This window comes from Peromyscus californicus, unplaced genomic scaffold (genome assembly GCF_007827085.1).
Source record: "Peromyscus californicus insignis strain IS unplaced genomic scaffold, ASM782708v3 Scaffold_16__1_contigs__length_79575227, whole genome shotgun sequence".
Taxonomy (NCBI): domain Eukaryota; kingdom Metazoa; phylum Chordata; class Mammalia; order Rodentia; family Cricetidae; genus Peromyscus; species Peromyscus californicus.
In genome coordinates, this window is record NW_026294458.1 from 29,272,583 (window position 1) to 29,285,184 (window position 12,602).

The following is a 12,602-nucleotide window of genomic DNA, read 5'->3' on the forward strand; positions in this document are numbered from 1 at the left end:
ATAAATACCTCCTGGTTTCTCCCCCAAGCCTGTGGTTAACACCATTCATGTTGACTTCTTCCTGTGAAGATTGTAATGTAATAGCCCTCCCAGACTTTGTAGCACAGCAGAGTGTGTGGAGAAGAGTGGGTAAGCACGTGCCAATATTGGTATTCTGGGAAGGCCTTACTCTGAGAATAAAGCACAAGAGAAAACTGTGAATTTGGAAGCTGTATAAACTGCTTTTCTCATTGCTGACACAGCACATGATGGAAGCAATTGAAGAAGGCAGGTGTTATCTGAACTCACAGTTCTAGGGCACACACAGTCCATCACGGTGAAGAAGGCATGGCAGCAGGAACATGGGCCTCTGGTCCTTCGACAGGGAGGAAGCAGACGGAAGTAAATGTTGGTGCTCAACTGACTTTCTTCTTCTCATTCATTTTGGGGTCCAGTCCATGGAACAGTTCCACCCCATTCATGTAAGTCTTCCTATATCAAGGAACCCAATGTAGAATCCACCTCTTAACTATCAGAGAAGCATAACTAATTTGATTTCAAGATCTTCAGCTGTAATGAGGTCTGAGCTATCTGGAACACAGGCAACACTGAGGAGTTGAGCAATTAATCCATGTTTTACTCGGAGAACTAGCCATCAGAGAAGGCAATGGATTCACATTCTAAAGATTTTTCTTCCATCCCTTCTTTAGCCAGATGGTGTGGGGAAGGGAAACAGGCTGCCAATCATTTTAAAGTTTGATCTTTCCCCTCTGGTCAGGTGGTCAGTCTTCTCACTGAGAATTATGTTGTGGTGCTGTTTTCTGTCTTCTTGCTGTAGCAGGGAAAATTCTACTGTCTATCTTCATCATCTCTGTGCAGCAGGAGGCGAGTTCACAAGCACCAGGACCTCTCATGCTTTCCTCTCAAGCTTCCTAGGTTACAGATGAACTCAGAACAAGCAAACCACTAGCAGTGTGTAGTATAGAACCCTACAAGCACATAAAATACGAATGTGCTTCTATAATAGAGAGTATAAAGTATCCGTATCAATCTTACTGTAAGTCAGAGAAAAGAAGGAAGGAAGAAAGGAAGGAAGGAAACTGGGTCTAGAGAGATGGCTCAAGGGTCAAGAACATTGGATGCTTTCCACAGGACCTGGGTTCGATTCCCACTACACACATGGATGCTCACAACCTTCTGTAACTACAGATCCAAAGGAATGATATCCTCTTCTGGCATCCTCAGTTACCAGGCACTCATGTGGCACGAAGAGAAACACAAAGGCAAAACACCCATATATATAAAATAAAAATTTTAAGAAATTGAAAGCAAAACATACATGTATTATATTCTGCTGTTGTTGTGATTACTAAGGAGTGGGGCCAACAATCAATTAGGCAGTGTGACTGCATATTTGCTATATTAAAGCTGTAATAGAGCCATGTAGCACGAATTTTAATTGGTCTTAATAATAAAAACCCAGAGTCAGATATAAGAGTAAATGTTGAAAGATCAGAGAGACAAAGGAGCAAGCCACAGCCACCACCTCTTACCTCGCCAACTCCTCAGCCTGAAAGAGAGTGAGTTCCTGTCTCTGCCCCACCTTATCACTTCCTCTCTCTGCCCAGCCACATCACTTTCTGTTTCCTCCTCCCAAGTGCTGGGATTAAAGGTGTTGTCCTCCAACGCCTGGCCTCTATGGTTAACTAGTGGCTTATCTCTGCCCTCCTCTGATCTCCAGGCAAGCTTGATTTGTTAGAGCACAAACAAAATATCACCACATTTCCCCTTTTTTTAATCTAAAATTTAAAAAAAAAAGGTTATAACATCTAGGTTGTTTTCAGTTTCTGGCTATTACAAATAAAGCTGCTATGAACAGAGTTGAGCAAGTGGCATGATGGAGTGACCTTTAGGTATATGCCCAAGAGTAGTATAGCTGGATCTTGAGGTAGATTGATTCCAAATTTTCTGAGAAACAGCCACACTTGTAGGTGTACAAGCTTGTACTCCCACCAGATATGGAGGAGTGTTCCCCTTGCCTCCATATCTCACCAGCATGAGCTGCCACTTGTGTTTTTATCCTTAGCCATTCTGACTGGTATAAAATGGAATCTCAGAGTCATTTTGATTTGCATTTCCCTAATGGCTAACAATGTTGAACATTTCTCTATGTGTTTATCACCCATTTGAAATTCCTCTGTTGAGAATTCTTTATTTAGATCTATATGCATTTTGAATTGTATTATTTAGTTTGTTGATGTCTTGTTTCTTGAGGTTTCTTTTATATATTTTGGAGATCAGCCCTCTGTCAGATATGGAGTTGGTGAAGATCTTTTCCCATTCTGTAGCCTGCCATTTTGTCTTTTGACAGTTTTCTTTGCCTTACAAAAGCTTTTCAATTTCATGAGGTCCCATTTATTAATTGTTGATTTTAGTGCCTGCACTATTGGTGTTCTGTTCAGGAAGTTGTCTCCTGTGCCAATGCATTCAAGGCTATTCCCCATTCTCTCTTCTATCAAGTTCAGTGCATCTGGTTTTACATTGATGTCTTTGGTCCACTTGGGCTTGAGTTTTGTACAGGCTGAAATGTATGGATTTATTTGCGTTCTACATGCCAACATCCAGTTATACCAGAACTGTTTGTTGAAGATGTTTTATTTTTTCCATAGTATAGTTTTGGCTTTTTTTAAATTAAAAAAAATCAGTTGTCTATAGGTGAGTGGTTTTATGTCTGAGTCTATGATTCAATTCCACTGATCAACCTGTATGGTTTCATGCCAATGTCATGTGGTTTTCACTACTATAGCCCTGTAATAAAGCTTGAAATCAGGGATGGTGATACCTCTGGACATTCCTTTATTGTACAGGATTGCTTTAGCTATCGTGGGTTTTTGTTTATCCATATAAAGTTAAGTATTGTTCTTTCAAGGTCTGTAAAGAATTGTTTTGACAGGGATTGCATTGAATCTGTAGATTGCTTTTGGTAAGGTGGCTATTTTTACTATGTTAATCCTACTGATCCCTGAGCATGGGAGATCTTCCCATCTTCTGATATCTTCTCTAATTTCTTTCTTAAAGACTTGAAGTTTTTGTCATACATTTCTTTAATCTGCTTGGTTAGTGTCACCCAAGGATGTTTTATGTTATTTGTGGTTATTGTTCAAGATGTTGCTTCCCTGGTTTCTTTCTTAGTCTGTTTATCATTTGTATATAGAGGGGCTACTGATTTTTTAAGTTAATTTTGTATTCAGCTACTATGCTGGTGGTGTTTATCAGCTGGAGGAGTTCCCTGGTGGAATTTTTGTGATCATTTATGTATACTAGCATATCATCTGCAAAAAGCAATAATTTGACTTCTTCCTTTCCAATTTGTATTCTTTTGATCTCCTCTAGTTGTATTAATGCTCTAGCTAAAGCTTCAAGTACTATATTGAATAGATATAGAGAATGGACAACCTTGTCTTGTTCCTGATTGTAGTGGAATTGCTTTGAGTTTCTCTCCATTTAATTTGATGTTGGCTTGCTATAAATTGCCTTTATTATGTCTAGGTATGTCCCTTGTATTCCTGATCTCTTCAAGATATTTATCATAAAGCAGTGTTGGATTTTGTCAAAGGCTTTTTCATCATCTGATGAGATGATAATGTGTTCTTTTTTTTCTTTCAGTTTGTTTATATGGTGAATTATATTGACAGATTTTCATATGTTGAACCATCCTTGCATTTCTGAGATGAAGCCTACTCGATCATGGAGAATGATCTTTTTGATGTGTTCTTGGATTCAATTTGAGGGTAGTTTTATTGAGTATTTTTGCATCAATGTTCATGAGGGAAATTGGTCTGTAATTTTCTTTCTTTTTTGTGTCTTTGTGTGGCTTGGGTATCAGGGTGACTGTGGCCTCATAAAATGAATTTGGCAATGTTCTTTCTATTTCTATTTTGTGGAATAAAAAAGGAGTGTTGATATTAGCTCTTCTTTGACTATCTGGTAGAATTATGCATTAAAATCATCTGGCCCTGGGATGTTTTTGGTTGGGAGACTTTTTATAACTATTTCCATTTCTTTATGGGTTATAGGTCTATTTAAACTGTCTGGTCTTGATTTAACTTTAGTAAGTGGTATCTATCAAGAAAATTGCCCATTTATTTTAGATTTTCCAATTTTGTAGAATACAGGTTTTTGAAGTATGACCTAGTGATTCTTTGGATTTGCTCAGTGTCTGTTGTTCTGTCCCTCCTTTCATTTCTGATTTTGTTAATTAGGATGTTCTCTCTGTGTCTTTTAGTTTGGATAAAGGTTTGTCTATCTTGTTGATGTTCTCAAAAATAACAACTCTTTGTTTCATTGATGTTTTTGTATTGTTCTTTTTGTTTCTGTTTTATTGATTTCAGCCCTGAGGTTGATTATTTCCTGCCATTATTCCTCTTGGGTGTGTTTGATTCTTTTTGTTCTAGAGCTTTCAGATATGTTATTACATTGCTAGTATGAGATTTCTCCAAATTCTTTATGTAGGCATTTGGTACTATGAACTTTCCTCTTATCACCACTTTCATTGTGTCCCACAGGTTTGAGTATGTTGTGCATTTTTTAAAATTGAATTCTAAAAAGTCTTTAATTTCTTTCTTTATTTCTTCCTTGACCCAGTGGTCATTCAGTAGAGAGTTGTTCAGCATCCATGAGTTTGTAGGCTTTCTGTTGCTTCTGTTGTTGAAATTCAACTTTAATCTGTGGTTGTCTAATAGGATACAGGTGGTTATTTCAATTTTCTTGTATCTGTTGAGACTTACTTTGAGACCACATATGTGGTCAATTTTGGAGAAAGTTCTTGAGGTGCTGAGAAGAAGGTATATTCTTTTGTGCTTAAGTAAAATGTTCTGTAGATATCTGTTATGTCCATTTGATTCATAATGTCTGTTAGTTCCATGATTTTTCTGTTTAGTTTTCATCTGGATGGCCTGTCTGTTGGTGAGAATAGGGTGTCAAAGTCTCCCAATATTATGTTTAGAGCTCTATATGTGATTTAAGCTTTAGTGTTTCTTTTACAAATGTGGGTGCCTTTGCACTTGGGGCTTACATGTTAAGATCTGAAACATCCTCTTGGTGAATTTTTTCTCTGATGAGTAGGAAATGTCCTTCCCCATCTCTTTTGATTAATTTTGGTTGTAAGTCTCTTTTGTTATATATAAGAACAGTTACACCAATTTGATTTTATAGTCTACTTGCTTCGAAAATCCTTTTCGATCCTCTACTCTGAAGTAATGTCTATCTTTGATGTTGAAATGTGTTTCTCGTATGCAGCAGAAGAATGGATTCTGTTTTCACATCCATTCTGTTACCTTGTGTTTTTTTTATTGAGTTTTTTTTATTGGGGGGATTGAGTCCATTGATATTGAGAGATATTAATGATCAATTATTGTTAATTGCTTTTTTGGTGGTGGTGGTGGTAATGGTGGTAGAGTGTGTGCTTGTGTGTGTGCATGTGTGCTTGTGTGTGTGCATGGATATATGTGTATGCTTTCCTTCTCTTGGTTTTGTGGTGTGAGATTATTTATTTCTTGTATTTTCATGAGTATAGTTAGCCTCCTTGGGATGGAATTTTCCTTCTAAGTACCTTTTGTAATGCTGCATTTGTGGATAGATATTGTTTAAATTTGATTTGACATACAATATCTTGTTTTCTCCATCTACAGTGATTATAAGTTTTGCTGGGTACAGTAGTCTAGGCTGGCATCTGTGCAAGACATCTGTCCGTGCTCTTCTGGGTTTTAGAGTCTCCATTGAGAAGTCAGTTGTAACTCTAATAGATTTTACTTTATATGTTACTTGGCCTTTTCCCCTTGCAGATTTTAATATTTTTTCCTTGTTCTGTATGTTTAAGATTTTGATTATTATGTGGCAGGGGGATGGGGAGTGACTTTCTTTTCTAGTCCAATCTATTTGGTGCTCTATAAGATTCTTGTAATTTTTTAGGCATGTCCTTAAGTTTAGGAAAATTTTCTTCTATGATTTTGTTAAAAATATCTTCTAGGTGTTTGAGCTGGGATTCTTTACCTTCTTCAATTCCTATTATTCTTAGGTTTGGTCTTTTTTTTACAGAGCCCTAGATTTCTCGGATGTTTTATGTCAGGAATTTTTTTAGGATTAACATTTTTGTTGACTGCTGAATCAATTTCTTCTATCTTATCTTCTAAGCCTGAGATTCCCTCTTCCACCTCTTGTATTCTGTTGATCATGCTTACATATGTAGTTCCTGTTTGCTTAACTACATTTTCCATCTCCAGAATTTTCTCAGTTTGTGTTTTCTTTGTTGCTTTGGTTTCCATTTTGAGATCTTGAATGGTTTCATTCATTTCCTTTATCCATATATTTATATTTGGCTTTCTTCAAGGGATTTATTCATTTCCTCCTTAAGGACCTCTATCATCTTCATAAAGTTGGCTTTAAGGTTGTTTTATTGTGCTTTAGCTGTATTGGAATATTCAGGAGTTGCTGTAGTATGGTAGCTGGGCTCTGTTGTTGATTGTGTTCTTACACTGGCATCTAGACATCTGGGTTTGGGGTAATTATAGGTTTAGGTGCTGATTTCTGAGTTTATCTTTGTTGGATGGATGCTTTTTCCTTTGGTTTCTACCCCCTTGCTGGTCTTCTGGCCTAAGTGGCCTTTGGTTCTGGTTACTAGTGAGTCCTCAGGTCCCGTAGCATGTCTCCACCAGTGTTTTGTCAGCCTGTGTGACCTCTTGGGTTTTGGGTGCCAGTGTTGCCTCTGGAGTTCTGGTTTTCTGGGAGCTGGTATGGCATCTGGGATTCTGGATACAGGCATGGCTTCTGGGGCTCTGGTTACCAGTAGGTAGAGCAGAGGGCTTCTGCAGGAGTTGTTGGCCTGGATATGGAGATGAGGGCACTGCTGTTGGGGAAGCTGGGCTGGCTATGAGGAGGGCAGGTCTTACCTGGGGCTCCAGGTACCAGCATAGCCTCTAGTAGAGTGGCAGGTTTCTGCTAGGGTTGTAGGCGTGGATATGAAGATGAGGTGAAGGATGCTGTTGGGGAAGCTGGGTGGGCTCTGAGGAAGCTTTGAATGTCTAGGGCTAGCTGATCTTACCTGGGACTCTGGGTACCCAGCATGGCCTCATTTGTGTGGAGAGAACTTGTCTTCAAATTTGCCAGCTAAGCACTATACTTACAATGTTATTTTCCCAGTCATTAATCACATTTTCATGGTAATTTTTTAAAAAAATATGAATAAGAAGACATTTGTCACCCACAATAAGATTCTTAATAGCCAGCATTTATCAAATGCCATACTTAAATATTATGTTCAGAGATCCCACATTACTATTATTTGTGAGAGATGATCATGTGCATGGAGAACTATCAGAATCAATCAAAAGACTTTGAATCTTGTCTTAGTCAGGGTTTCTATTGCTGCAATGAAATGCCATGACTAAAAGCAAGTTGGGGAAGAAAACATTTATTTGGCTTATAATTCCATATCACTGTTTATCATCAAAGGAAGTCAGGACAGGAGCTCAATCAGGGTCAGAACCTGGAGGGAGGAGCTGATGCAGCAGCCGTGGCTGGGTATTGCTTACTGACTTGCTCTTTATGGCTTGCTCAGCCTGTTTCTTATGAACCCATGGCCACCTTCCCAGGGGTGGTCCCACCCTCAATGGACTAGACCCACACACATCAATAACAAATTAACAAAATATCCTATAGGGCTGCTTACACCCCAGTTTTATGAAGGCATTTTCTCAAATGAGGCTTCCTCTTCTGCAGTGACTCTAGCTTGTGTCAAGCTGACACAAAACTAATCAGGACAACTGACCCCTTGTCAATCTTAACTCACAAATATATCACTATTACACCATAACCTTTCCTTTCTTATTCATCCCCAAGATCTCACATTAAAAACATAAATAACTTTAAAGGTCCCACCATCTTTATAAATTCAAACACTTTAAAATGTAGTCTCTTTAAGAAAACTCAAAGTCTCTTAAAACCTAAAGTCTCTTTTCAAATGCAGTCCATGTTCCTGCAAAATGAAACATAAATGAAGTACTTTCTTATCGCAAGAGGAAAGAACCAGGGCGCAGTCACAATCTGAACTAAGCAAAAGCAAACTCCAACAGTATAAATAACTCAGCATCCAAAGTCTACAATTTACTCACGATCTTCTGTGCTCCTCTAAGGGCCTTGGGTCACTTCTATGGCTCTGCCCTCTGCAGCACACACAGCTGGTTTTCTTGGCTCCCATTGACTCCACTCCTCTGCTGCTGCTGTTCTTGGTGGTCATCTCATGGTTCTGGCATCTCCAAAATTATGGGGTCCTCTGCTGAAATTGGGCTGCACTTTCACCAATAGCCTCTCATAGGCTCTCTTCATAGTAACAAGCCTCAACTTCTCTCCATGACCCCTTCAATTCTGTATCTTCAAAGTCTTCTCCTGGCCTCTCACAGGGCCAAGCCTCAGCTGCAGTCCATGATCTCTTCATTCATTCAAAACCAGTACCACCTGAGTGACTCTTACACTACCAAGTCCAGCTACTAGCATCATGTACAACTTTGGACACCTATGGAACACAACTTCTGTGTGCTAACTCACATAAAACCCTTCCCTGTAGCTTGAGATTTCCTGCCTGGCCCACAGTCAGGACAAATCTCTGCCACCCGCCAGTCCCACAGTCACTCAGACCCGACCAAGTAAACACAGAGACTTATATTGCTTACAAACTGTATGGCCGTGGCAGGCTTCTTGCTAACTGTTCTTCCAGCTTAAATTAATCCATTTCCACAAATCTATACCCTGCCATGCGGCTTGTGGCTTACCAGAGTCTTCACATGCTGTTTGTCATCGTGCAGCTGGCAGTGTCTCTCTGACTCAGCCTTCCACTTCCCAGCTTTATTCTCCTCCTTGTCCCACCTACACTTCCTACCTAGCCAATGGCCAATCAGTGTTTTATTTATTGACTAATTAGCAACACATTTGCCATACAGAACATCCCACGGCACTTCCCCCCCCCCCTTTTTTTTTTTTTCAAAAAGGAAGGTTTTAACCTTATCAAAGTAAAATTACATATAATTTGGGAATTTGGGCGTAGCTTCTCTTACTACTTCCTGCTGGAGGGGGGCGCTGTATCTTATGGGGACACAAAGAAAATTTTAGGATTATGGAATAGTCCATGAGGGTGTATCTTCTGAGCCAGTTGTCTTCAAACCATTCTGGATGTTGGATCATCTGGGCCATGGTGTCACCTTTCAGGGGGTCTTGGCTGGTCAAACCTGATGTATCTTAATCTGGAACAAATCCATAGCCTCTGGCTTTCTGTGGAAACAAAAGCAGAGACTCCTTTCCAAAGCAACATATCCTTACATCCAAATTTTGAAGTCAAGGTACCTTTAAAATATACATTTTGGCATAACTTAACAGCTTTTGTAATCAAATGTTTTTCTTCAGTTATGAATATCAAAGAGAACATAATCCAGATTCTCTGTGTGGTAACCATCTTTATATGGCTCATTTTTTATATTATCTTTACTGTCTCTTTAAAGACTTTATTTTTAAAAACTATTTATTTCTTTATATAACTGTATATATTCCTTTTTCTCTCTCTTTCAAGCCTACGTACATTTTTACACACGTTATAAACTATTACATCTGAATCTGTCTTATTGTGAATCTATCACTTTAAACTGCAGCAGCTGTGGCTGCTGGCTCCGCCCACCTCAGCTTCCCAACATGGCGGTGGTTTACCGCCAGCTCTGGGAGCTATCATGGGTCTCTATGCTTTTAGCCAAGCAGCGTGTAGCCCAGAAACCTCTTTTTTTGTTTTGTACTAGCAAAGGCTAAATCTACCATGCAGCTTAATGTGCCACTTGCAGAGGCCTCATTCCCACCATGAGGGAGGTCGAGCGCACATGCTAGGAACCCACAAATAGCTCAAACCGGCAGCTGCCGCTCATTTGAGAGAGACAATTAGGAACTGTTTTTAGCTCCGTTTTAGAATCTTTTCTCAGTTTTTAGGTGGAAACTCTTGCCACCACGTTGGACGCCATTTGTAGCTTGAGATTTCCTGCCTGGCCCACAGTCAGGACAAATCTCTGCCACCCGCCAGTCCCATAGCTGCTCAGACCCGACCAAGTAAACACAGAGACTTATATTGCTTACAAACTGTATGGCCGTGGCAGGCTTCTTGCTAACTGTTCTTCCAGCTTAAATTAATCCATTTCCACAAATCTATACCCTGCCACGCGGCTTGTGGCTTACCAGAGTCTTCACATGCTGTTTGTCATCGTGGTGGCTGGCAGTGTCTCTGTGACTCAGCCTTCCACTTCCCAGCTTTATTCTCCTCCTTGTCCTGCCTACACTTCCTGCCTAGCCAATGGCCAATCAGTGTTTTATTTATTGACTAATTAGCAACACATTTGCCATATAGAACATCCCACAGCACTTTCCAGAAGATTTCTCCTCATTGATGCAGGTTTCTCTTAATCACCATCAATTTCTCAGCTCCAGCAAACTAGCTTCAATTACCCCAGCAAAGTAGGTTTTACTTTAGTATTTCTGGTATCTTGTTGATCACAGCTGATTCCTCAGCCCCAGCTAACTGGAAACACAGAATCTTAATTCAAATTAACAAATAGCTACAATAGAGTCTTTAAAATCACCCCTGAAATTTCACAAGCCATGCCTCCATCTTTTGCATTGCCCCCAATATCCTTATCTTCCATTCTCCTACAGAACAACTCACCAAGCACTGAATGAACACTCAATGGCTTTTCTTGCACAATGTTCCAAAGTCCTTCCACAATTCTTCCCAAAACAACATGGTCAAGTTTGTCACAGAAATACCCTACAATCCTGGTATCAACTTGTCTTAGAGTTTCTGTTTCTTCATTGAAACACCATGACCAAAAGCAAGTTAGGGAAGAAAGTGTTTATTTGGCTTATCCTTGGATTACTGTTCATCATCAAAAGAAGTCAGGACAGGATCTCAAATAGAGCAGGAACCTGGAGGCAGGAGTTGATCCAGAGGCCATGGAAGGGTGCTGCTTACTGGCTTGCTTTCTATGGAATGCTCAACCTGCTTTCTTATAGAACCCAAGGCCACTCACTAGTGTGTAGGGGTGGTACCACCCACAATGGGCTGGGCCCATCAATCACTAATAAAGAAAATAACCTACAGGCCTGCCTATGGCCCAACCTTATTGAGGTATTTTCTCAGTTAAGGTTCCTTTCTCTCCAGTGGCTCTAGTTTGTGACAAGTTGACATAAATCCAGCAAGCATTCCAAACACAAGCTACTTTATACTACCAAGGAATGTTTCTTGCCACTAACAGCCACCAAGATTTTATGTATAAACAAGGAGCCATTCATGACAGTCAATAAATAAAAAGAACCAAGGTATTAGATCAGTGAAAATTACAAAACTCATATACAGAGAAAAATGTGACCTTTCCTAAAAAACAGAGACTTGAAAAAAATGTATAACAAAGATGAGGTGAAAAAACTATACTGAAAAGGCCACCAGCCTTCCTAAAGCTTTCCACAGTGAAAAAAAAGTCACAAAATATCAGAAAAAGAAATCAAAAAAGATACACACACTGACAAGATACCCTGTATTCATAGATTGGAGGAATTCAAATCATCAAAGGTCTGCAGTAGTCAAAGGGATCCAAAGAATTCATGAAATTTCTATGACATTCTACATGGAACCAGCAAAAGAATCCTAAAGACATTGGACCTGCTAACTTCAAAATATGCCATGAAGCTGCAGGTAATCAAAACAGCATGATATTTATTTGCAAGACACAGACACATAGACCAACAGAACAGAATAGAGACTCTTCAATAAACCCACACATCTACAGAGAACTAATTTTCAGCCAAGGTGCTAAGAACACACATACATACTGGAAAAAGACAGTGTTTTCAATAAATATTGTTAGGGGAATTGGATAACTCATGTACAAGAGGATGAAAGTAGAGCCTTCTCTCACACAAGTTGCAAAATCAAATACAACTAGAAGGAAGGCTCAAATGTAGGATTTGAAGACCTATATTATATGTAGGTTTATATATTATACTTATATGTATAATATATGAATATTTTATAAATATATATCTATATTATATGTAGGTTTTTATATATAGGTTTTAAAATATAAATATCAAATATAAAATCTCATAAATAGATGATGATAAAACCACTAGAACAGATCTCAGGAAAAATATTCAGGAAAGTAGAGTCAGTAAGGACATTTCAGACAAGATTCCAAAAGCTCAGGCAACAAAACCAAAATAAACAACTGGATTCCATGATATTAAAACATTTCTGGTCAACAAGGAAAACATTCAACAATAGCATGAAAGTGACTATCTCCTGAAAAGAATACAATATTTGCAAACTCCACATCTGAAAGGGATTTGATATTTGAAGACATATAAGGAACTTAAGAACTCAATTTAAAAAAAAACTACTTGGTTTTATGGGCAATACACCTAAACAGACACATCTCAAGGAAGTATACAAAATGGCTAACGTGAAAAAAAAATGCTTAATGTCTCTAATCATCAGGGAAATGCAAATCAAAACCACTAGAAGATAACTGCTTACTCCATAAGAA